The 27480-nt window shown below is 42.9% G+C and overlaps 1 long non-coding RNA gene across 1 annotated transcript in view; it reads left to right on the forward strand.

Moving 5' to 3' along the window:
• The first annotated feature begins 9829 nt into the window (after window positions 1-9829).
• The window catches only part of LOC107539607 (uncharacterized), a 308699-nt gene continuing 291048 nt past the window's right edge, over window positions 9830-27480 (forward strand). Inside the window, exon 1 of the long non-coding RNA XR_001603421.2 lies at window positions 9830-10166. This is a non-coding gene — a long non-coding RNA (uncharacterized LOC107539607). The remainder of the gene's footprint in view (window positions 10167-27480) is intronic.

Genomic DNA, 27480 nt, shown 5'->3' on the forward strand with positions numbered 1-27480 from the left:
TATCTATCTATCTATCTATCTATCATCTATCTATCATCTATCTATCTATCTATCTATCTATCTATCTATCTATCTATCTATCATCATCATCATCTATCTATCATCTATCTATCTCTATCATCTATCTATCTATGTACCTTCTATCTATCTATCTATCTATCTATCTATCTATCTATCTATCTATCTATCTATCATCATCTATCATCTATCTATCTATCTATCTATCTATCTATCTATCTATCTATCTATCTATCATCTATCTATCTATCATCTATCTATCTCTATCATCTATCTATCTATGTACCTACCATCTATCTATCTATCTATCTATCTATCTATCTATCTATCTATCTATCTATCTATCTATCTATCTATCATCTATCTATCATCATCTATCTATCATCTATCCATCCATCCGTCCACCCACACACCCACACACCCACCCATCCATCCATTTATCCGTCGATCTCTCCACTTATTATTTATTTATTAGCTCTGGCGGTCTTTGTTTACTTGTTGGCAGGCATAAATAAATGAACATACATAAAGCATTGGTGTGTGACAGCCGATACTACCTTATTCACTCACTGGTATCTTGTGTGTATTATAGGAACAACATGCCACTGAAATTTTTACATCGTATCTCTATAACAGTATGCATAAATGATAATACATGGACTGCAGATGACAGAGTGCTCCTAACCCACATTTGTAAGCAGTGGTGTGGTGTTCAGGAACCTCACTTGGCATCTGGAGGAACTGCCAGGAAAGTTTTGAGCTTTTCAAGTGGGAAGGGGCTGATATATTCAGGTCTAAGTTCAGGGTCAGACATTTTGAAGTTGAAAGACTATTCATTCTGATTTTCTCTCATTTATGGGCTTTTGAAAATTATAACTCTTTAAAGAAATAGGTTAAAAAGTAGTTTGTTGGTATGTGAGTGTCTGTGAGGCCTGTGTCAAAATCTCAGTGTGTACACACACGTGCGCACATGCACACCGCCTTGGTCTCGCAAAGCAAACTCCCAGCACGGCACACAAGAGCGGGCCCTTGTTACCAAGGGTATTGAGGATGCTTTTCAGCACGTGATACAGAACACGGCCCTTTTGTTTCCTAGATCTGCTGTTGTATACCTGATAGAACCTGAAGCTCTGCGTCCTATGCCTGCTCACCTGGTCAACCGTTTCAGTGGCAGCTGCTGATCCAGGCTTCCCTGGGTGAGCTCAGCTCACAGCTGACATCCACTCTCCCTTCCTACTTGCCCAGGAAATCATGGTACATGTTTCAACTGGCCAATTAAGAAAGTCTTGGGCAATTTTGAATTAGCTGCCAAGTACTGCAGAAACTTTAAACACAGAAACGGATGGGTCAGTGAGTTCGGGACTCCAGATGCCACTGCCTCATGGTCACAGCACCTGCTTCTGCAGGTCAGGTGATAGACCACTGGGGACTGCATGACAAGGGTGATAGCAGGGTCACTCAGATGGAGCCAACGTCCAGACCATCGCAAGCTGGGAACCAGTTCTGCTTCACATGTGAGCTATTTCTCTGCTTGTAGTTGAAATTAATTATTCACTTGAAATCTCTGCTTCTTGCCAACTGTCCCAGGGCATGGCTGCAGCTCCTTCCCCAAACCAACACTGAGGATACTAGAGAATCAAGAAGGAAACATGGATTCTAAAAATTAACAACAAACCATTCACCCCATTGTGTGTCTCCTTAATGTGAGTGGCTGGAACTCTCATATTATGTCATGAGAATGTTAGAATATTATTTCTTTGCTTAGAGTTTCCCCCTCCTGTGGTGAGTTAAGGAACCCAAAGGCCGCTTGGTCCGGTTGACTTCCAGTGCCTCCATCTGTGCTGCTCGGGGGGCCTTGTGGGTGGTGCAGGCCCTACTCCCTGCTGCAGGGGCTGAGGCACAATTAGTACCAAGGCATGCCCCCCCCATGTGGGGGTGGGAGAGAAGGCCCTTCTCCGCAGCCTCTTACTGGTGTTACAGCTTTTTGTTAATTTCTCTCTCTCTCTTTTCCTCTCTCTCATTCTCTCTCTCTCAGACACACACACACACACACACACACACACACACACACACACACAGCCATTGCTCCCAAGGCATCCCCATAGTTCAGGGTGACTAGTTCTAGTCCTGATACATACTGGACAAGCCTTCCCTGAGGAGGCCCTGTCCTAGGGCTTAAGCCTGGTCACCAGTCCAGATTGCATCATCCCTCACCAGCCTCTCCTCTGATGTTGCTGCTAGTCTCCTGGCCTCATATGAGCCTGCTTCTACCCACTGAGACATTCTAAAAACATTGAACCTCAGAAGGGAAGGGGTCAGGGACTCCATCTGTCCATCTTACAGATAACCAGATCTAGATGCATGTTGCTGGCCAGCCCTGGTGACTTCCTCCCCCACGTCCCGTTTCAGTCTTCTGTCACAACCATTCTTAACCAGGAAGAACACTGAAGGGCAGCTGCTCTTGAACAAAGATCATCTGTTTCAAGGGTTCATTGTGACACTTCAGTGGCCATTTCTCTTGATTAATTTTTTTCTTCACCAAGCAATTCATTGTGTGGATTATCATTTTATATGTGTCTGTGGTCATTTCAAACTCAATTTTTAGGAACAGAACTATCTTTCCAGAGGAAATGTAAAGAGGGTCACAGTAGCAAAAATATCAAAGTGGGACTGCATTTGCTGCAGAGCGTGGGGTATGAGAGCCCTGAGCTCCGTCTCACGTCCCCCTGCTTCCCTGTAGAATCCAGCGCTCTGGAGACACCATGTGAAGTGTTCACATTGAGCATTGAGTGTGGGATCTAGAATGAGAAACCCGAGTGGGTAACTATCAGTCAGGGCTCTTGCTGTAAGCAGAAAAGGAATTCATCAACACACAGAAGGTAGCTCACCATACCCCTGGGAGAAAGAGGGGACAGACTTGCAGCCAATGGCCCCAAATCATAACACAGTGAAGATACTGCTGTGGCTTCACACAAGGACCATGGTTCACCCCACGGACACCATGGGGCCTGGACACGGGGCCCTGCTGCTGGAGCTGTGGCCATGGGCCCTGGGGGCACCTGTGTTGTTGAGGTTCCTGCTTCCACCTTACTGGGAGGAAGCCTGAGGAATCCTTGCTTCTTTATTCCACCAGTTTCTGAGTCAGAGTCAGGCAGGAGGGTCTGATTGGAGGATCTTGTATGATGTGCACCTTAGCTTGGAGGAAGACTGGGGAAGTGGGCACTCGGCATTTTCAGCCTCTACAATGTGAGACGGATCTATTTTATGACGTAGGGAATTCCTCAAAAGGAGGAGGTTCAGACGCTGGGGGAGGAGAGAGAATGACAAATGTCTGCTATGGTAGCTTTGGCAAGTTGCGTTGTCTCTCTGAGCATCATTCCTCTAGGAAAGACAGTGACCCTTCTAAGTCATCCATCCATCCATCCATCCATCCATCCTAATATCCATCCATCCATCCATCAGCAAACATTTATGGAGAGCTGTTCTACTTATCTATTGTTTCACTATTGTATCTACTGTTTTACTATAACTCATGATTTTGTGACTTGAGAATTTAGGAAGGGCTTAGCTGAGTGATTCTTCTGCTCTTTGTGGAGTCAACTAGGGTCGTTTGGGACATTTAGATGGCAGCTGATCTGACCTGGAGGGTTTACTTGTCCGTTTTTGGTGGGGATGGCTGGAAAGCTGGGCTCACCTTTCTTCATGGGATTTCAGGCCTCTCCACATGGACTGTCCAGCAGGGCACCAGGACCTCTTACATGAAAGCTCAGGGCTCCAAGAGCCTTAGGACTGAATGTGGAGCTGGAATAATGTGACTTCCCCCAAACTCAGTTGGTCAAAGCCGTCACAGGCCAGCCCAGATTCAAAAGGAGGAGAGAGACTCCACCTTTGATGGGAAGGGTCAAAGAATTTGCAGCCATCTATAATCCACCAGAAGAACCTACTATGGGCCAGGCATACACAGAAACAAGACATACAAAAACAAGACATGGCCATCTTCAAGATGCTCACAGTCACATAAGGCTACACGACTAGCAAACAAATGAAAGCAGTACATGAGATCAATGCGAAGGTGCATTGTAAAATGCAAAACAACTCTAACTGATGGATTAGCTCTAAAACTACGATACAAGAAAGTCTTTGAATGCTCTCAAATATCAGAATTCATTTATTGACTGGTATGCCAATAATCAGAAACACAGTTGAAAGTTTTTCTGGCATAATCACCCCAACTCTCAAACCAACTCTACTGCTGCAACTTCTACACAGTAGAACACAGTAGAATCAATGCTTCTTGTTTAATTGCACATCTTTTGAGATCTTGTTTTATGTCAGCACCCATCACCCTCTGCTTATCGTTGCCGTTTAATAGATGCTTGTCAAGGTGCCCACATGGGCCTCTACTTAAGAAGAGATTTTTCAATTTATAATCACCCACCCAGCTACTCCTTGAAGACACTGATTCCTTCCTCTCACAATTAATACTTCAATCTGCTGCCCTCCTCTGAGCCATAAGGCAACACATTTTCAGGCTACAAGGCAACAGAATTGAACACAGATTTAAAGGTACTAATGCTTTCTTAGCAAAATTTATTAAGTTTCTACCATGTATAGAGAACTAGACAGCTGACCACTTTGAGCATATACAGTTTTTGCCTCAGAGAATAGGCGCCCAGACAAGATTTTAAAACTGTACGTTTGTTTGACCTGATTGATCAAGTGACATGTAAATATAGACAAAAATTAAAATGTAGAAAAAAAATTAGCCATAATCTCATTATCCAGAAACAGTACTATTAACATTTTGACTTATTTCCTCCTGTTTATTTTTAGTTAACAAAAGTAATAGACTTCATATTTTAGAACCGTTTTAGGTTTATAGAAAGATTGAGCGGATAGTACAAATATTAGTCATATTTCCTCATTTCCTGCACATAGCTTCCCCTGTTATTAAGGTCCTGCATTAGTTAGTACCGTTGTTACAACTGATACACCAATATCGAAACACTATTATTAACTAAAGTTCATCATTTACATTTAGGTTCATTCTTGGTATTGTACAGTTTTGTAGGTTTTTTTTTTTTCTTCAGTTTTGTAGGTTTTGACAATGCATAAATAAGATCATGCATCCACCATTATAGTATCATACTGATTAGGGTTACCATTTACCTTTTATATTGTCTGATCCTACCATAACACACTTCATCATGTAGCTTTTTTTTTTTCTTCTGTTTTTCACACCAGAGACTAAAATAAGCCTTCCTTTATGTGAGTGCTCTCTTCCTGCACATGTTGATAAACTCATGAACATCATAGGATACACTAACGTCGATTAGCACTACGTGACAATCCTATGTCATTCCCCTCACTGCATCTCATCGCGTAGGCATTGCATCAACTTGCATCACAGGAAGGGTAAGTATAGTAAAGTAGGATATTTTGAGACAGGTAGAGGCCCTTTTCACATAATTTTTATTACAGCATATTGTTATAATTGGTCTATTTTATTGTTGTTGTTATCTTTTACCATGCCTAACATAAATTAAACTTTATCGGAAGTATATATGTATGTATAGGAGAAACATAGTATGTACAGGGTGGGGCAAAAGTAGGTTTACAGTTGTTTGTATGGAAAATAATACAATAATTAATAAATAATAATACAAGAACAAACTCTGTTTTGCATACTCACAACCGTAAGCTTACTTTTGCCCACCCTGTATAGGGCTCAGAACGATCTGTGGTTTCAGGCATCCACCTGGACCATATCCCTCATGGATCAGGGGTCACTACTATAATTTTTTTTGCCCTTAGGACCTGTTGGCTTAATGGGGAAAATAGCACTGGTGTTGGTGAGGGAATTCGGGCTGTGCGGAACAGCTTTGATGAACAGGTCACTCCGATTACCCAGTCAGGTCAAACTGCCTCATGGGAACCTCAAACCATGTAATTCTGTCCAAAATGTGTTCAGCAGAGGGCCAGACTGCAAGGAAAATAGCCCCTTGCCATGTCTCATGTAAGTGCAGCCCAGAATTAATGAAAATAGTAGCACCTTTTTCTCCAGTGGAACTGATAACCATAAAGCTCAACATCTGCAGAGCCTGGAGCATGACAGCACTTTCCTGTACCTTAGCTCACGTTACCCAACCACAATTTAGCGCAGACGGGATCATTTTTGCCACTTTACAGTGAGAAGCCCCGGAATTTTGGCAGCTCTCAGAGATGACACTGCCCGAGGCTGCTCCCTGCATCTGCCCACAGTTCCACAGCTGGTATGTGGCAGATCCGGGAGCTGAATCTGGGACAGTGCTTTCTTCACCCGCCCCACGCTGCCTCAGACCTAGCCCATCCCATTCAGAGACACATGCATGAGACTCAGCCTGTGGGTTCCCACACGCTACTAAGAGCTGCTGTGACAGGCCTTGTTTGTTTTTGCTATCATTATCCAGGCTGTCCCCTGACCTCTGACCCAGGACGATTTGTCCCAACCATTTCCCAGTCTGTTGTCCTGGATCAAAACAAAGTGAACGAAAGCTCTTTCTTTAAGCCTTGTTTTCATACTCAGGGGGTCAGTGAAAATGAGTGGTGTCATGTGGCTGATGAGTTGCTTTGGCCCTGAAATAAACAGTAAAATATACCATAGTTCAGGGCGTGGCAGGGTACAAACAGCTAGGAAGCAGTTACTGGGAAACAGTAAACATTAGGGGCATAGTCTTTGGGTCAAAGAGACCTGGGCTTGAGTCCTAGCTATATGCCTCTGAGCTGTGCGTACTCAGGCAGGCCACTTAACCTCTCTGGGCTGTAGTTTTCTCATCTGTAAAATAGGCTGATCATATAGCATATCTTATAGAGCAGTTGTGAGGACTATATGAAAAAAGAAGGTAAAGCCCTTAGCCTACTCCCTGGCAAAGCAAGCCCTCGACATATTGTAGTTTTTATTATTCAGGCATCAGGAAAATCTGGAAGAACCAATCTGTTGGTCCCTGGTGTTCCTAGAACTGTCAGCAAACATGTCCACGTGGCCAAAGCATCAGTGCCTTTCAGTGCTTTGTCTTCTAGGCCTCCTGCTTCAGCAAATGTCCGCAGTTATAGGTTCATAGCCTCTCAGGCAGGGAAAGTCACCCCGTGATTGTGACGTGCGAGTTCATCTCTAAAGAGCCAAGGAAGTTCCGGCAAACACTTACACATCCCTGCTCATGTGTTTCCTGACATACCCACTACCAGCTGCTTGGAAGCCACTGCGGTTTGATTTCAGACGTCTCCTTCCCATAGCTGGCAGGAGTTTACTTCATCGCAGACTCAGCCTTGGTCTTCTCCACACAGGGCCCGTCTGCCTGGCTGGGGGGTTGTGACAGTCTTTGTTTCCATGTGGGTGAAATCTTTTGAAAAGGGGGAAAGTTCATTAGTTAGCTGTCATCCTCAAACGTGGCTAGGTTATGAGTAATTCTAGGAGAGCCAAGGTGCTGGCAGTTCATTTGGTTGAGGCTGTTTTATCTACTTGTACAGAGTAGTGGGGGTTTAATTAAATGGCGTAATTTATGTAAAAGTCTGTCAGCTGTAGAATTCCTTACCAGTCCAACAAGTAGGAAGCCGATGACATCACTTTTCCTACCTTTGAGAGGTTACCTACAGGCGCCCAAACGCTCGGCTACCGTCACCCACAGGCACGTGCACGCCTGCACGCCGAATTCTATGTGAGGAAAGGATTGCGTGGGGCGCTGACTGTGTGGACAAAGGCTGCCTGTTTCTGCTAGTGTTTTTGTTCTCTTTCCAGTGAGGCCTGGGTGTTGCCTCCAGGCAAACAGGGCACTGGGCACTGTCAGAACTTCTTGGTCTCCTAGGTCCACCCCAGTCAGCCGCTTGATCTCTCGGAGTCCAGCAGGTGGCGCTGCGCCCCGGGGACTCGGCCTGTCCCCGTGCCCGAGGAGGCCGGAGCTGCTGGGAAGCCGGGAAGTGGGTCCGCGCTCACCCGCCGCGCTGGGCCCAGGCGGGGCGAGGATGACACACCAGCTTGACGAGGGTCTTTGTCAGGAGCAGCGGGGATCTGGCGTCACCGCACCCTGGAAAACAAAGTGCTTCTGCCTGCCCGGAGAGTTCACATTTCCTCACCAGTGATTCTGGGGCATTTACAGGCAGAATGAGTTCATGTGAAATTTCAGGATTTTGCCATGACTCAGATTCACTTTCTGTAAACCAGAGTCAACATTACACTTCCCCTCACGATGGGCCCTTACTCGGGCTTTTAGGTCACCAAATGTATTTGCGCTAACTGAAGGGATGTGAGTATTTTGTAAGCACTTTTTAAAAAGCACAAACAACTTGGAATAGATTTACATTTTGAGATTTTTGCCAGCCTTGGCTATAAAAATTGGTTGAGCTTATGTGTTATTTACATGCTTAAACCTATGCCGGGTAGAAATACTTTTTTTACAAGTGAAACTTGCAAAATACTTTTCTGCCAGGAAGCCTCGGGGGGAATTATTCATGGAAACGATGACTGGACCAGACCTTGGAGCAACAAATGCAGGTGAAGAGGAAGGGAACTGAGGAGACCGGCCCACAGTTTTCTGGGGTTTTTGCACCTAGAAAAAAAAATGTAGGTGCCTGGAGTTGATCTGTTCTAAGAATTATGTCAAAATTTTGACATTGGGGGGGAAAAGATGAGATGGGGTTAGAATTGGAGAGAAACAACCGACCTAGGAGGGTTTGAAAGGGTGTGAGCAAGTGAGCAAGGAGGAGCCTGAAGCAACCCTGGATTTACATCAGGTGAAACACCTGAAGAGAATTCACTCCGGAGGAGGAAGGGGCTCGGCAAAGCCTTTCATCTCCTGCGAGGGAGGAGAACCGCAGCTGGCCCCGACGGGACGGCACAGCAGGGAGCGTCCCTGGGCCCGGAAAGGCTCCCCTCTTACCCTTCTCAGGCCTGCTGCCGCTTACACTTCTCCACCACGTTTAGAGGGAATTGTGTTCCGGAGAAGTTCCCTGCATCTGCACTCCCAGCCTCGGCTCATTGTTTCCCCAGGATTTTTTCCTACCGGTAGCCAATACCCTTTCTTGTGAAATCTCAAATCTCACTGTCCCCTAAAAGTTCTCCTACAGAAATCTCTACGCCTGGTTGAATTTTTTGTGCTTTCATTTATGTTTTTTGTTTTTGTTTTGTTTCATTTTTGACCCCGAAGAAGGGAAGGTAGGAAACCGTCTGTGGCCTCTTCAGCTCTTTTCTTTCCAATCCTGGGGGTGGGGGGTGGGGGGTGGGGGGATCTCCAGCTGCCTGCTGATCTCTTGCTTCAGTGGAATTGGGTGAAGGCCAGCAGGAGGGGTGTGAGTACCTGCCCTGAGTACCTTTCAGACACAAGGATAGGGACGTTTCAGGTGACTGAGCAAACAAAGAAACAAACAAGAAACCCAAACACTGTGCAAACCAAGCCTAGCAGAGTTTAGCTTTGTGCAGCTAAACTCTTCCCCATCCACATGCCCAGCCCTCAGGTCACAGGAAGGAGGATGCTCGTGTGTGTGCTATATCCTCACAGGTGTATGAAATGAGTAACTCTTGTGATATAAATTCTAGCTGCTTCTTCCTCACTCAGAGAAATCCGGGGATTAAGGAAAATAAAAATTCTGATTCTTTATGAGTGTGTGTGTTTATGTGTATATGTTTTATGTGAGAGAGCAAACAAATACAAACTGAAACTTTGCTAAGTTATAGACTATGGCTGAATCCAGTGCATCAGGGTGGTAGGGGACAGTGAGGCAAGCACCCCAGAAAGAACACCCCCCCAAACTGTTATACACACACACACACACACACACACACTCTCTCTCTCACACACACATGCATGAGGAACCTTGCTTGGTGTGGCATTTTTAACAGCTGACTTTGTAGAATAGGTAGGGCAGATGCACATCATTTTGGAGATGGAGGGACTGAGACTCACAGAGGACTTAAGTGAATTTTCTGAGACTATAGTATATCAGGGGTACAACTAAGTCTTTTGACTTCCAATGCATGTCTTTAAACTCCTGCCTCTTACCCTTGACGAGGTAACTAGGAAGGCCAGGTGCAGGTCTGATAAATGCCTCATTCCATTTTCAGAGATGCTGAGGTCTAGAAGGCTTGCCAAGACCACGGTCTATTCCCCAGGGCTCAGGTGAGTGCTCTTCCCGGGTGATGGTGCCTGATAAATCCAGCAATTGTGAAATAGGCAGGCAGGGAGACTGGCTAGAATATTACTTAATATTCTCAGTTGACAACATTGGTTTTACGTAATTTGAGAGGAGTGTGGCATGTCACACACACACCCCCTTCCCCTCCTGGGGACTGTTTGCATTGTGGAGATTTCCTGTCTATATTTTTAGTGTCTAATTCTCCGTGGTTGCTCAAGTAACTGTGCCCATGTTTTACTGACTCACGCAGACGCCCTGATGCCCTGATAGGACTGATAACTGTTGAGTGGAAAGCAGTCAGCGTAGAAAGCCCAGAAATTGTCCCAGAGCTTGCCTTATTGGTTGCAGCTGATTTTTCACATGTTTTGCAGATAGCTTATCTTCCAGAATTACAAATGTTTCATCAGTTACCCTTCTTCATGCTGAATCAGAAAAAGGGTATATTCTGGGGAAAAGCAAAAGGGAGTGGGTGCAGCAAATATTCGTGAACCATTTCCTCTCTCTGCTTTTTTCATGCCAGCTGGAGTCCTAAAGCCCTGCGTCTGTGGGCAAAGCTGCCCGGTGAAACAGCTGAGTCACAGCTTTGCATCTTCTCTATAATTACAAAGTTTATCACCTCATCTGACATAGAAAGGGTGTTGGTTGGAAATAAAATACACATTAGAAACAGAAAGAAAGAAAAAAAGCAAAACCAGCAAAAAATGCTTTCATAACATGAAGGGTTTTGTTTTTTGTTTTTTCAAAAGTCTGGAGCTAAGGCTACAAAGAGAATAGAGGAGTCCCCTCTCCTTCCCACCCATCCAATCATAAAAATTAAAATATCAAAATAAACAACACTAAATTTTTCACTCTACCAACACCTGTCTTCTAGTTATTTTGTTTCATGTCCTCTTTGCTGTTCTCACTGTCTCTTAAGACCTTATTTAAAATTACCTCCACTATGAAATCTTCTTGACCCCCTAGTACATACTTCTTCATGGTATATTATCATGCTTCTGAAACTTAAAAAAAAAATTGTTCACAGGTTATTGTCTGAATACATCATGTGCCCACCAGATTGGAAGAAGTTCCCCCAGAGCAGAGGCAGTGTCTTCTCATGGTACAGTCTTCAGTGTGAGAAGCACCCAACCTCAGCGCACTCTCGTTTCCAACTCAGACCAACCCCGTGCCCCGCCCCCGCCAAGCTGGGAACAAAGCCCCCCTCCCAAATGCCCAAGTAACCAGGCAGTCCCCCAAACCAGGACGTGCAAACCGATTAACTTTCCCATTCCACCTCTACCCACGTATGACCTTGCCGATACCATCTCCTGTCGGAGCACAGGTCGGGATGTTTCTGTGGCACAGTTGCTGTTTGCCACATGCTTCCTGGACAGGTTTCCAGGTAACCTTAATGGCTGTGCTTCTGGGGAAGGAGGAGCAGGAAATAACTCACCTCTTCAGTAAGTGGTTTTAAAAATATAACAGCATTTAAAAGCTTTTAAAGAGCAGCTCTTTCCTTCCGGCTGCTCAGGCCCTGTTCGCTGATAGGAGCCCCCGTCATGCTTCACGCTTGGCAACCTCTGACTAGGACAGAAGGCAGATTGAAAGGCCAGGAGATTGATTTTTCCGTGGAGGGCTTTCGCGAGGGGCGTGGGAGAGAAATCACTTGGGGAGTCGAGGCGCGCTGCGGTCAGTGAGGCCTGCTTCCCCCTGTGCTCTTCATTCAGCTTGAGGCTGAACACCCTCTTTGTCTCCATACGCAAATTCGAAACCACAGAGGGGCTTGGTTTATCCTGGAGGTCCTAAGGTGACCAGGGAACCTGGAGGGTAAGAGGTAGGGGCTGTCACAGCCTTCCCACCCACTCACATTTCCATCCAAAACTTGGAGAAATATCCCCAGATTGTTTGTGTGTTTTGCTTTGATGTGGCCACACTGTGGCCACCTGGGCTTACTCTGGTGCAGCTGGATCCCATGGTTCAAACTAGGCCTGACTGTCCAGTTTTGGAAACTGGGAGGAGTTTTCCCCTCTGCCAGGGATTGGGGTTTACCTTCCCTAGGGCATTGAGCAAGAACCTCATGTTTACAAAATTTCAGGCCCCATGATTTCTTCCTGTCAGGGCAGAAGGAGGAGGCACATGATGTCTAGTAGACCTTGCAAACTCTGTCCCTTCATTCCTGACCAGCACAAAGTTGACAGGGAAAGAATATGTATAGCTGGGGTGCTAGGGGTTGGAGATGTTCTGGTTGTTTGAGTTCTGAAAATACAATTTTAAAATTCTCGCTGCAAATCAAATCATTAGATCTTCCACATATAGTTTTATTTTTTCCAAAACTGTTCATAAAAGCTATATATAAATTAAAATATGAAACCTAAACTGTATTTTAAACGGTCTAGGCAATGTAGTGGTATTTTTTTTCTTTAATAAAGGAATGTTGTTGAGGATCTTCTAAAAGATATACACTCTCTACCTAGTTTTTGTGTGTGTGCAAATTTATATATTTTTTTAACATATCAAAAGTATTCAAAATCAAGCACTCATACAGTATTTGATGATATCTGCTAGCTGCTAAATCAACCCCAGATCCTCTCAAGGGTTTTTCCCCCTTTGGTGCTACCTTGAACAGAAAACCAATTGCACTCAGCAGCTACCCATCTGAGTTGATGCCCATGGACATGCTGATGGTGGGCTTTTCCACCTTGATGTGCAAACTGCTTTTCATGGTTTAGGGAGAGCTTGGTTACATAGCATCTCCTGGGTCTTAAAATAACAAGTATCAATGTCCTTTTTATATAGTGGGTCTTGTGGGACCTAATTAAAATATGTGCAGGTGTCTTTTAGAAGACATGAGTGAGAAGCAGGAGTCCTGCAGTATTTTACATGTGTGAAAAAATAACCATATATATTTTGGTGTTCATTAGCTCCATGAAAAGGAAGATTCCAAACCACCACCAAATTATCATTTGTTTTTATCATTTAGCTTTAAAAACTGAAAATACTGGCTTTTAAACAATTTCCTTAGGTAACTGGGGCTGTGCAAAGGTTGAACAACAGGAAGTAAACAGTTTATATTAATGCAGAAGGAGGCTCAACGTGTCCCAGATTCCAGCAGGACTGGCCTCTCTGAGTCACATCACCTCTAGGTGGAAATTTCACTGGGGAGCGAGGAATGGCAAAAACCAACCTGCTGGACATTAGAAAGCAGGGCCTGATAATGACATTTAGGGTCCCCATAAGTCAAAAATATTAAGATTCATTTTCCCCCACATCACCATATGTAATTCAAAATAAAGACTACCCAAAGCCACAATATAAATGTAAAAAATTCTTCCATGGTAAGTACCTGGCTGATTCAAATATTTTAAATTTTTACTTTTTCTCTGAATTGCTGCCACCCTTAGAACATGCTTAGTCGGACTGTTAGTTACCTCAGCAAACCTAGCAAGGTGTGGAAGGGCAGTTATGGAGGTGGTCATTGGAGGGAATGGAGGTGCAAGGCTGAAGATAGCTCTAGCTAGAGAGTAGCGTACCTGTCCAGCCATGGGGCAAACAGAGTGAAGAGACAGATTCAGCAGGAGCTCTAGAGTGGGTGGGTTTCAAAAATGTATAAAACAACTCCTTGTAGGACCCAAGCACTGGGTAGTTAGTTGATGATTTGCACACATTCATTTTCTGACTGGAAGCTGGAAGCAAACAGACAACTCATTAGGAAAACAAATGCTAAATATAATGGAGGAAGTAGGCAAGGGACTTTAGAGAGATGAGCATGGCTCACCGTCCTTCATGGGAGATCAGAAGCCAAGCCAAACCAACGGGTCTGTCCCTCAGGTCAGTTGTCTTAGGCTTTGTTAGCCCAGGAAGGGAAAGGAGTTTCAAAGGGCCTTTTGTGGAACACACACAGCTCTGGCCCTTGAGATTCAATTCAGGACCTGGAAGCTTGTGTAGCAACCGCTTGTATGCAGAATGCTTAGAGACCAGCCAGGGCCCTCTTCCCTCACTCCCCCCCTTTTTATGAGCAATAAGGTTTCCCTATAGTTAAGAAAGAGATCATTTAAAAACAAACAGAACAAAACTAACCAAAAGCTGAAGTTACTTACTTGTTTTTTAATAAATAAAAAAATGTTACCTAATAATTTTTATTGGACATTATTATTCAGAAAACTGTACAGGAAACATATTTAAAAGCCATTCAAGACATTATTTTTTGTATTATAGATCACGCTGCCTAGTGGGTAATGCAAATCTATGAGTAGATCAGCAATAACTATGAGTAGACCAAATCTATGAGTAGATCAGCAATAATTATTAAACATTGGAAATATGATTTAAAGTAGATTCTCAATTGTTTTTGACCTCCAGTTGCTTTTGCTGGGTCCTGTCTTCTGTGTATATTATCACTCCTTTCTTTTACTTAGAATGACCAATCATGCTTCTCTATTCTTTTCTATCTTCAGTGAGTGTTACAAACATTACGAATTGTCTCTCAGAACATGTGGGAATTATACCTATGTTTACTATTTTGCTCTGGAACCTCATTTAGTTTTCAATCAGCACATAGTTCTTGTTTGCTTGTTTTGTTTATTAGTTTTCTTCAAACAGCACCTGCAAGGGCTCTGGGCCCTTCAGATTTTGTTGTGAGAAGTCCATGTCCCAAGGGGAGGAAGCCTAGCCCCCTACTCTGGCTGGTACCCCACTTTCTAGTCTTGGGCCTATGGCTGGTCCTTTAGGTTCTCTGAGATAGATAAGCTTTTGTAGCTGTTCACAGAGTTGCTTTAGACATCGAACAAAATAATGATGCTGAAAGCATTACTCAAATTTAAATTGTGTGTTATTATTAGTAAAGTTTCTATTTTATTCCAAGACAAAGGAACATGGTAGTCATTAATTTGGTGTTTCTTTTCTTCCTATCATTCATCTTACATTCTCCCTTCTATTTCTGTCCATGGTTCCCTTCAAATTTTATAAGTTTAAAATAATGTCATCACTGAGTCATGACTCTGAGTCAGCCATTGAGAACATGAATCAGCTGAAAACAAGGGAAGAATCACCTCAAGTCCAGGAGGACCTGACACTATGGAGTCAACTCCTGCTTGAAGACCAAGAACCTTCTTTGTATTGTAAAGTAGTAAATGAAACCCTCAGTCAAAGTAAAAAGCAGGAACTTCTGGGGCAAAGGACCAGGGAACAATAGGCAATGAATAGAGAATCAGAAGAATTTACAAATAGCTGTGGAGGGCAGTTTTAAACCTGCCGCCCGGTAACCAACAATCAGCCTTGAAGACAGAATATCAGTCTCAGCAAGCTGACTAAAGGCGGCCGGCAGTGCTTCAAGCCTGTAGTTACGCAGCGGCTCCCTTGCAGCTCTGAGCGCTTGCTGACAGTGGTTTCCCTTCTCCCCACCCTTCCTCTGAAGTTCCTTCATCCAGCAGGGTCGAACACCTGCTAGGAACAGACACCTAAATCATGCTCCCTAAGCATCCCGTCATTACCATCTGCCACGTTCCTACCGTGATCGATATATTTATACACAATTAAATGCATCTGTGAAACCCTAGTGCAGAGAGTCTCAATCTTTGATTTTAAGCCATAGCCCCCTTTGGAATTTTGATAGAGCCTACGGACCGTTTCTCAGAATGATGTTCTTTAAAGTATAAAACAAAATACATAGGATACTAAGAAAATAAGTTAAATTGAAGAATAATTTTCAAATACATTTAAAAATATGTAATAGAGTAACATAGATGCTTCCTTATTAATACATGAAATAAGATCAACTGGTAGATTTAGTAAGTATTATACTGTCAAAGTAGTGATGAAGGTTAATGATATTTCAGAATATTGGCAACAACTATTGGTGACAAAGTCATAGGTAACTTGTTGTTTGTTACCTATTTTCATAATTGAAAAGAAGGCTAAATATTAGTGATGACTTAGCAAAAATAAACATGAGTTTTTGCCACATCCAAATTTGAAATTCTATCAAAGAACTTCTTGGGTGTCTATGGAACTCAGGGTAAGCACTCTGCCAGAGTGGCTTCTTTGCTCCCAGCCCAAAGACAGTCACATAGACTAAGAAGAACAGCTTTAGTTGTATCTTTTCAGTGTACCTATTTATGAAACCCAGCTTTTACAGCTCATCTCCAAATGGCATACTTTGCTTAATGGCAAGAAATGAAGGTAAAATTCATTTGGGAACTAAAGTCAATGTGTATTTGCTTTGTGCTTTTGTTAAGGAGACCAGATATTCTTACAACAGGTAGTTTAAGTTTAGAGTACTTGTTTAAATAAACTTTTAAAGTCATCTTGACTTTAATTGAGGGCTTCCAGGCCCCTTAGGGAAGCTGAGAAGGCTAGTACAAAAGTGGGCTACCAGCAAAATAAAGGTAAGCTAAGGCCCACCTTAAGATGTGGGACAAAAGAGTAGGACAAGAAATGTTTGGGCTCAAGCACTGAGATGAGCCCAGGCTGGGCAGAGTTTCTGTACAACTTCATGCCCCAGCCCCACACCTGGGTCAGTCACAGAATGCGGGCCAAACATGGTGTTTTTACCAATTTTACAGTGAACACATTTACAATCCCTTTCCCAGCATAAACTAAGATACCACATGAGTGTAGCAAACGCTTGTATGCACACAAAAAAAACCCTACCTTTGTTTGGTTTAGGGGAACTGGTTTTACTTTAGGTACTAAAAGGAGGCAAAGAATGTACTGTATAGAATATGTGCTCAAGAAAGTAAAAGGATTTCATCGATCTTTAGAAATACTGCTGTAACCTTTCAGTGACGTAGTTTTCAATTTAGGCATTTAAAAATTTTTTATCAGTTACGTTTTTATTTATTTTTTACTTACATTTATTTTTTATTGAATTTCTTGGGGTGACATTAGTTAATAAAATTATACAGATTTCAGGTATACAATTCTATAATACATCATCTGTATAGTGTATTGTGTATTTACCACCCCAAGTCAAGTCTCCTTCCTTCACCATTTACCCCCACTTTACCTTCCTTTACCTCCTTCCATCCCCTCTCCTCTCTGGCAATCACCATACTGTTGATAATTTGGGTGTTTTTAAAGGAGACGTTGCTGTAATGTATTTCTTTTAATGTGTACAACTTCTGCAGTACATTATGTTGACATCCGCCGAATTTTATATGCATACATGTTTATAAAATATGCATTATATATGTATGTATACATGTGTATCTGTATGTGTATATGTATAGTTTTGTTTACATATGTGTTATTGGCTAATACCGGGATAAAGCATCACTTCTAGAAAATAAAGGTTAGTAAACCAAGGGGGTGACACAGGAGTGCTCGTGTTTACTTACTTGGCTGCTCCTGAGTCAGTCACGTCCGCAGTATTTCCAGACAAATGAGGGAGTGACGCATGCTTTGATAAAGGTTGAGTCAAAACTGGATGAGGAAATGGCTATGAATAGAAAAAAGTGAATTCAAGTTGTGTGGTCCTTTTAGGAAATGTGGAAATGAGATCACATTCAGAGAACAACAAATTTACTTTTAAAATAAACACTTTTCCAAAATGGGGGACTGCCAGTGTCTCTGGGAAGTGGACTTGGTGGGCTGAGGCAGAGACTGGAGTCGCTGCTGCTCCTGGCGGAGGTGACGATGCTGAGGGGGCGAGGAGGCAGCTGCCCAGGCTAGTCTCGCTGTGACCTCTGCACTCCGTTCCATGACATGATTTTCACAGCAGCCCGAGCGCGCCCCCGGCATTCTCACAGTTTCTTAGCTATCTTTTGATTTCGATGTTTCTGAGAAGCAGTATAGTCTCGCTTTGCCCCCGGCTGGGTGGTCCCTGGGTTTAGTGGAAACTGTAGCCGCGCTAACACCGTCGTCTGCACCGTGGGGCTGATCCTGGCCTGTGGAATCCGCTCACCTTTCCATTCCCTTTCACGGCAGGTTCATGGTAAAAGTCCCGGCCATGGTTCCATCCAGGGATGCAGCTTCAAATTCTAACTGTAGGAAAAATACCACCATGAAGTTTCCCTAGAATTCATCTTTGCAGTGTTTTAAATAGAGTTGGGAAACATGTGGGGTCCCTTGCTCCCAAGAAAAATATGTTCCCTACTTTTCTTTATAGACGCCATTTCCTTCCTGGAACACTGAAAACAACGTGTCTGGGGCCTGTAAGAGGATTAAGAGTGACCTTTAGCTCAGGAACCAGGCAGCACTCTACAGGAGATTCTGACCTACTTTCTTTTTATGTGTATAATATTGAGCGTCTCTGGAAAACAGAAGCAAGTTTGCAAGCCAGCCTCAAGCAGACTCTAAATATGCTCAGATAAATGGCCTTCAATCAGCAGAGAAATTGTCCAAAAGTACACCAGGGTAAAACCCAGTTAAAATTTGTTAAAGGTGTCTTTCGTTCAAAGGAGGTGCTAAGATTTCTTTTTAAAGGACAGAACATAAGATAAGGCATACATTCTCATAGTACCATTTCCTTACATCTGCTATTATGACAGTTTGAGGAGCACTTTCACGATCATCTCCTTTGATTTTTAAAGATAAGGTTAATAGAGCAATGATATAATGGAGTTTCACAATTATATAACAGATATAATTAACAAGGGAGTAAGAACACTCATCTTTTAAAAAATACTTTCTATGTTTTAAATAGTTAATACCACAGATATGACCAGTAAGGGATAAAGTGTGATAAACAAGCAGAGCTAATTCAGAAAGAAAACAAGCATTTATGAAACACCTACTATGAGCCAGGCACTACGCAGGGGTCCTGACATGCATTATCCCACTTGATCTTTGCAACAGGTTGGTAGTACTAGGTACTTTACCAAAGATGAAACTGACGTTCAGAGAGAAGTAGTTTCATTGAGGGCGCATAGTAATTGTATGATCCGCGAGGGAAGCCCATGTCTGTAATTCCAAAGCCCATCATCTTGCCATCAAGCCACCCTACCTCAAGTTACTTAAGAGGGATGTCACCTGTCATTTCTTCTTTTTCCTTTTGACTTTCATCATCCCTTCAGTTGGAGGTGATCACACTCTCCATAGCGCCTTTCATCGTCATCATCACCATTATGGCGATAATTCATAGACCCCACTTAATGCATCTTACTATTATCACGTTTAGATTTCTCCTCTTACCCATGTTATACCATATGTTCCTTGAAAGTAGGTCTCGAGTCTGACTCATTTTAAAATCTTAAGCAGTATCTTACATACTGTTCTGCATCTAATATCTACTCAATAAAATTCTCAAATGAAACTAAGTGAAGCCAAATGCTTATAATCCAGGGAGCCTATTAACTAGAGAGTTTGGAAAAAAAAATGTTCTAGCTAAAAGATGGGGTGTAAAGCCATGTTTTCTTTACCCTCTTCCATGAATCCTACAAAATGGATACAATTTAAAAAGATGAACTTTTGATAGAGAAAGTCCATCTGCAATGAAACTAGGAAATAGCTAAAATCTCAAATCACATTATCTGCCAGATACGGTGAATCTGGACTAACTCAAGGAGGCTATAGAGAGCTGAAGCACACTTTCTGGGTTTCAATTAGGACTGTAAATCCTCTGAAAGTAAGTGCTATAAGGGGCATAGGTGATGATCTTTTACTTACAGCAAGGACTGAAGGTGTGGATGGGACAGGAGAAATGCAGAACCTCCCTCTGGGGCTTTGTTCTACATTGCAGAGAAGAGAAGATGGTCAGACAGATGGAAGGAGGCTACTGGGCAAGACATGTTTATTCCCCCTCAAAATAGAATTCCTATGTAGGAGTCAAGGCAGGAAGGATGAAAAAGTAGCGATGGCAACCGGCTTGCAGTGGTCAATGAGATTCAAACAAGCAGCTACAACTAAACACAAACGACCAAATGAAAGATTCGCGAGCTGGGCACCGCCACCGTGATCCTTACTGACATCTTGCTTGGGTGATCCACTCTCTTGAGAGGTCAGGGACTACAGCAAGTGTGGCTGAAGCTGTTGTGAGCTTGCAGCAGCCCCGGCTTACCCCGACTCCTCTCCATAACTACTGTCTTCTCCACGCCAGGAGAGAACTGCATTCCCTTCAGAATAGAGTCTATATTTTCATGCACACGTAGGCATGTTAGTAACATCAAAACCAGATAAAAACAAAAACAAAAACAAAGGAGGAAAGAAATCCAACAATCAAAAGGCAGGTGAAGAATAATATTATTAAGGATAATTCCTGCAGACCAAAGCATTTCAGATGCAAATTTACCTCCACTCCCCAAGAAATTTTAAAAGCACATGTCTTTGTGAAATAATTTATAAATGAAATATAAGAGATCAAACCAGAATAGGCCAAAGAAGATAAAGTCAGAGTCATAAAAAAAAAAATTGAAGCTAAAAGCATGCTAGAAATGAAAATCACATTAGAACAGATATTGTTGAAAACTTAGTCATGATGTAGAAGTCAGACTTAAAGAGAATAAAATAACATTTACAGGGGAAAACACCCAAATAAATAAAAATTAGGTAGGGAGGAGAAGTCAGCTATTAAAGACAGCCAACAGCCCGTCAGCACATGGAATAATGGTGTCCCCAAAATAGAGGACAGAACAAATAGGGCAGGAAATAAAAATGTCAAAAACAAAATTTAAGAAAACTCCACTGAAAAAAAGATCTGCAGATTGAAAGAGATTTCAGGGGAAAGAAACCTGATAACAGAATAATCAGCAGGAAGACATAATAAGTCAAGTTACTGAACTTGAAGGACAACAGAAGAATCCCATGGGCATGTAGGCAGAAAAAGCATATTTCCTATCAGAGGGAAAAGAGCAGGCTGACCTCAGATTTCTCAACAGAGAAATTTAATTAGAGAAAAAAGTAGACAACAAAATCTAGTTAACTACGAGATGAATCAAAATAAAGTCTCAAGAAAGGGGAAGACTTAGTGTCACAGGACTGAGGTGGAGCCTTGAGTCCATTTAATTATAGAAGTAAACCAAATGCAGAAAAGTTATGGTTAAAGAATAGAATGTAACTATTGTAGGTCCTAAACATTAAAAATAATATAAACATGTAATAGTTCAAAATTGTCAGTAAGGAAATTAGGTTTTTTCCCTTCTCTCCTCACTCATAGCATGGAGCCACACCAAAATCAAAGTTTTCTGAATTCAAGAAACAAAATATACTTGGTAACTTACAGAAATTGATGTACAATATTTAAAATTTTTGCATTTGTAAGTGATTTCTGAACATCCTCTAAACAGTCTTTATATTTTTATGGTTTTCTCATGCTTTGAGAGGACGTGGTGAGGCAAGGTAAGGTAGAGATTGTCAGCAGGGCAGTGATGAAAATGTCAAACCACTAGGTGAAGAGACTGTATCTGGCCACTGTGATTATTTCAGTTTTTCAGTATTAGGGATACTCTGCAGCTCGATCAGGAGTGATTATAGTAGGACATTATGATATAAACAATGAAATACCAGGCAGCTAATAAAAAGGATGAGCTAAGTCAACAGGGACTAACATGGAATGATGTTCCAGTAGTGTTGTTAAGTAAGGAAGTAAGCTGCAGATCTATAGTTGGATCCTATTTGAACGAAGAGAAAACTGTACATGGATACATATGTACTCTTAGTGCTTACTCTGGCGCCTGAGGTACGTGAGTGAGAATAGGGGGCTTCTGCTTTTTTTAATTTACTATTTGAAAAATTTGCAAAGAACAGAAATGACTTTTTTTTTTTTTACAACCGATTAAGAAAAACACAAACTTTAACTTTTTTTATTGGATGACCATAACAGTCATGGTTATTGAGTCAGAAAGATAATCTGGTGCACCTGATTTGCTTGCCAGTGTCCTTTAACCTTTAAAAGACGGCATTTAAAAGACAGCATCATACAAAGTCCATATATTTTCCAGGATCAGCTGTACAATTAATGGTTTCTTTCCTTTTGCCTGTAAAAAAGAATATATATGCTTAGGTTTCTGAGTATTTAACCTTTAAAAGACGGCATTTAAATTCCGTCAGCATTTAAATTCGGCCAGCGGGACCCACTCCTTGCCGGGAACTAAAGTTCCCTTTCATCGGGTAAAGGTTAAGACTGTGCTCCCACGGCCGGGTGGAAAGAGCCTGGCCGTGATGGACAGCATTCCTCCCTCAGGTGGGATCCAGCCGAGGGGATGGTTACTAGCGCGGATGGGAGCCTGGCAAGGCTGCCGTCACTTGTGGAATGGCCTGGACTCAGGCTGGTAGAAGCAGAAAAGGAGGCATTTTCGTAGCCAACTGAGGTGTTTACCTGGTTGCCGAAGCCAGGGCAATAAGGAACACCTGCCCAGAGCGTGGGCAGGGGGATGGAAATTTTACCTCCTGTAAGTAGGAGTTTACTACTCTTAGGGGAAAACTAAATTCCCCAGAGGCACCGTGCAAGTGGGCTGTGAGGAGGCCTTGCCGGGTCCCCTCAGTCACCAGGTAGATCTTGGGGATCAGCACCACGTCCAAGATGGTGAGTTCCTGAGGCACAATGGCAGGAAGCAGGGTGCAGCCGAGTGACAAGGTTTACACTCTTGTTCCCGTGCAGATGCCATGGGCCTGTTTCTTCTGGCAGGTTGGCCCACTCCATGCTGTAAAGGGATTAAAGGGAGGATCAGTTGAGGATCTCTGTGACGATGCCTGAGAAAAGCACAAAGCGTTCTAAGCTGGAAGGTGGTCTATAAGAAAGTGTCCGCCCCACTCCCCTACTTTGGCTCCCACCCCCCTACTTTGGCTCCTTTCATTCCTAGAAGTGCTCTTTTTCAGCTTCGCGGACCTTCTGGCATCTTTCTCTCACCACTCTTGTCTCGGTTTGCTGCTTGCCCACCAATTACCTTGCTGGAGCCTCACCACACAGGTTTGCCTGGCTGCTGACAACAGAGAGAACTGGTCGGCAATTTGAGTAGTACAGATGTTAATTTTCTTCCACAGAGAACCTGTCTCTGGCTGATAGGGCTCTATCAGTGTGGCCAAGATTTCTTCCTATGACCCTAGGCACCTACACCAACGGAGGGCACCTGCCAAGCTTGGCCCTTCGCACACTCATTATACACCAGCCTCTGACCGGGAGACGGTGGGCTCACCAATTCCTGGGAAAGGCAGTTCCTTTTTCTCCCCAGTTCAACTTTTCCATGTGAAAGCTCACAGACTGGTTTGAGGTCAACTGGCCACTAAATTGATATCCCTCTATTTTGGAAACTTTCTTCAGAACTTATTAGCAACATGAGAAGGCCACTAGATAAGAACCCTGAGTACCAAGATGTCTCTGATAAGCAATAACCCCACACGTCTGGACCTCAGGACGAAACCTTGTCTGGGCTTCATGCCTCTAGAAATGCTTAGTGAGGGCAAAACAGCAACGAAGGGAACAAGTTCAGCAACAAAAAAGCAGGACCCTAAATGGCTTTTGTTAATGAGAAGCACTTTGGATAAACATGTATTCAGTGAGTGCTAAAGACCTTCTCAAGTCCTTTCCAAGGTGTTCTCTCTTTCTGGTATACTCTCCTCTCATCCAACTCTTATTTATCCCTCAAGTATTAGTTTCCATGACATTTCCCCAGGGAAGCCTTGCCCCATTCCCTCACTCCTGTGTCTTGTTATCATTCATTCTCATGACTACCCTTTTATTTTGCAGCATTTACCACAATTGGGATCAAATTATATGTGTAATTCACATTTGTCTTGATGTCTTCCTACCAACTAGTACAATGCCTAAAAACACGTAAGAATTTGTTGGATGAATGTGCAGATGCTATGACTGAAAATTCACAATGTAAATAACAGGGTTTAACACAGGACTCTGACAGCTTTGGTTGAAGTCACAGACAATAGTTGCCACCTACCCACAATATAAAGCAAGGTGCAGGCCCACATATGCAGGGCTTGCTTTGGAGGTTGTCATAAAACACAGCTTTGCTCCCCTTAGCTTCTGGCTCCTCACCAGCATAAGGGATTGAAGTTGAGAAGTCATTGATGTGGGAAATCAGAGGATTTCTATAGAGCTGGGAGTGTGCTTCCCATTACCACAGGCTAATGACAGCAGCTTTATGAAGACCACTTAGATGTTGGCAAGGATGCGGGGAAAAGGGAACCCTTGTGCACTATTGGAAGGAATGTAAATTAGTGGAGCCACTATGGAAAACAGCATGGAAGTTCCTAAAAAAATTAAAAATAGGATTACCATATGACCCAATAATTCCACTTCTGAATATTTATCCAAAGGAATTGAAATTGAAATTAAGTCTTCAAAGAGATACCTGCACTCCCATGTTTATTGCAATATTATACACAATTGTCAAAATATGGAAACAACCTAAATGTCCACTGATGGATGAATAAAGAAAATGTGATATACACACAGACAATGGACTAATAACCAAAAAAAATTCCTACCATTTGCAACAATGTAAATGAACCTGGAGGATGCTATGCTAAATAAAATAACCCAGGAAGAGACAAATACTGTATTTTCTCACTTATGTGTAGAATATAAAATAGTTAAACTCATAGAAGCAGAGTAGAAGGTGATCAGCAGGGGCTGGAGAGGTAGGAGAGATGGGGAGGTGATAGTCAAAGTTTCCAAGTTTCAGTTATGCAAAATAAGTTCCAGAGGTCCACTCTACAGCACAGTAGGTAACAATACTGTATTGTATACTTAAAACTTGTTAAGAGGGTAGATCTCATGTTAAGTATTCTTATCACACACACATACACACACACACACAAAATAATAATAAAAGAGGTGAGAGGAAACTTTGGGAGGTGATAGACATATTTATGGCCTTGATGGTGGTGATGGAGGTATACACTGAGTCTAAAACTCATTGAGTTGCATACATTAAATTTATACAGCTTTTTACATGTCAATCATACCTCAATGAAGTGTTTTAAACAGAAAAGAAAACCTGATTTGTGACTCCTCAAGCTTAGAGGACACAGGGAGGCTGGTATCTAATTTAGACTTGAAAAAAACCATAACCCTGTAGCAGGATCAAGGGTGCATTTAGGAAGTCACTACATGCTCATGGGTAGCAGGCCAAAAGTGCTTATCTTAGTTTATGGCAGGGACAGGAGGGAGGATGAGACCAGACAGAGCATCTCCAGTTGGCACGTTGGCCGTGGTTCTTTAGGGAAGGGCTATAAGCGACTAGCTTCCTACTTGAAGAGGTAAGGGGGCTGATATTGGAGGGCTGGTCAAAGGAGAGGCCCTACAACACCCTGGAAGGCTGGAGAAGCTCAGTGGGACACTGTTTGAAGCACCCAGGTCAGGCTCTGACAATGTCCAGAGGAAGCCAAGGCCAGACTTCAGGGAAGACCTCTCCTGCCCCTTACCTCCACCCTACCTTCTGCTCCTTCAGTCCTGAGGACACTGCATGGTGGGAGGATGGCAAGAAGCACTTGGCTTCCAGCTTAAAGCAGGCCTAAGCTGAGGGAATGGAACAGCTTGCATTGTAAATGCATTTCAGAGTTTTGGCTATTATATAAGACTAGTCTTATAGAGAAATGAGACCTATGCTAAAACTGACCACAGGACTTACCATCTTAGAGTTGTCCTGGAGAAATCAGAAAACCTGGCGTAGATTTTATTGCTGAGGGTAGAGAAACAGCCACTGAAGTGGGTTTGTAGGGACACCTGTGAGAATAAACTGTTGCTTTATGAGTGCCGCACACAGTTCCTCTCCTCGATGCAGCAATCTCTAATCTTCACTTAACCATGCTATGCAGGGATTATCCTAGTTTATGAGAGATGGTGGAAGGAAGAGTCAGGGGTTTAGACAAATTGCCCTGGGTCACAGGTTGGTAAATCTCAGAACTAGGACTGAGACCCAGGTGTAGGACTGCAAGTTCCATTCCCTGCCCTATTGCAAAGTATTTTCAACCTTACTTCTCAAACTTTTCATGTCTTGCTTGTAGGTCCCCTGGTTCTGAACTGGCCTTCTCACTACCTATTATCTAAGCCAAGACATCTTTAAGGACAGAGGAAAAATGATAAGATGTGTACATTAACAGAAGGGAGGAGCCATAATGTTTCATTCAGGTGAGAATAGTGAGTTGAGAAGGGAGGAGCAGGTGGGGTGGTGATAATTGGCTACCACAGCAATAAAAACGCGGCAACTGGGGCAAAGAGAGAAGCAGGATAAGGGTAGATAGGAGGTGGCTTTGCCAGCAGTCCCCAGAGTCCCTTTATAGCTGTTCTCAGCTGCAGAGTTCTGTAGCTCAGGTGGCCATGAGACCCCTGAAGACCCTCTTGGCACTCCTTTGGCAAAGCTGGCTTAAATGAACCCTATCCTTGAGAGAAGGAAAAGCTTACAAGTATAAGAGAGAGTCATGTTCATGGCAGACTTTTTCCCAAAGCATCTTACCCGAAATGAACCATGTCAACCCCCTCTAGTAACTAGGGGGCAGGAAGCCCTTAAGCTGGCAGAAAACAAGGCTCTTTTACAGACTCTTCCCTGTGAAGACGAGTGGAAAAAAAGAATTAATAGAGAGCATGCTCAAGTTTGGAACAAATGCATCAGCTCTATAACAAGTTACTGGTAGCCATGATGTTTAGGGTAGCTAATATACTTGAAAAGATTCACAGACAAAACTTATTTCATTGAGCAATTGGGAGCAGAGACTCTTAAATGTTCTGGGATGTGCTTATTTTACATATGGGCTCCATCACTATTATAGAAAAATCTAAATTAATCCAATAGGTTTTTTGTTCTGGCTGGCTGCTTTCTTATTAGATATATTGCTAAAAACTGCCCAAATCAAAATAAAAGATGCAAAGAAATGATTAGCAAATAATCCATTGAAATTCATATAGAAAACTTACTGGGTGCCGTGTCCCTACTCTACATATATGTTATCACAACAACCCTCTGAGGTGGGCACTGTCCCACTCATGGGTGGGAAACAGGCTGGAGAGCTTTATGCACTTGACCGTGGTTGGTAGCTTGTGAGTGGCAGACCCCAGACTCTAAGGCAGGCTCTTTCTGGCCTGACTGTGCTCTGAACTGCTTGTGAATGGCACGTTTTGTTTGGCACTTTACCATTCCCTCTCTAGGGAGAGTGTGTAAGCTCCTAGGGTCCACCTAGCTCTGCCGGGGGCCGTCCTTCAAACATCTCCATCCCATCATCTGTGAAATGAAGGCAGTTGTTCCAATCCTGAAGTCCTTTGATTATCTGCTATATGTATGCCATTTGGGAGGTTACAAAAGTGCAAGGCATAAAATAAATGTCAATAAAAGCACATGTTGAATTTAAAGAAACATCAGGCGAGGGATGCTTTAATGAAGATGGGGAAATGATATACAGCATGATCTTTAAACTGTTATCCTCGCCTACATT

The sequence above is a fragment of the Miniopterus natalensis genome, chromosome 3, assembly GCF_054644295.1.
Source record: "Miniopterus natalensis isolate mMinNat1 chromosome 3, mMinNat1.hap1, whole genome shotgun sequence".
NCBI lineage: Eukaryota > Metazoa > Chordata > Mammalia > Chiroptera > Miniopteridae > Miniopterus > Miniopterus natalensis.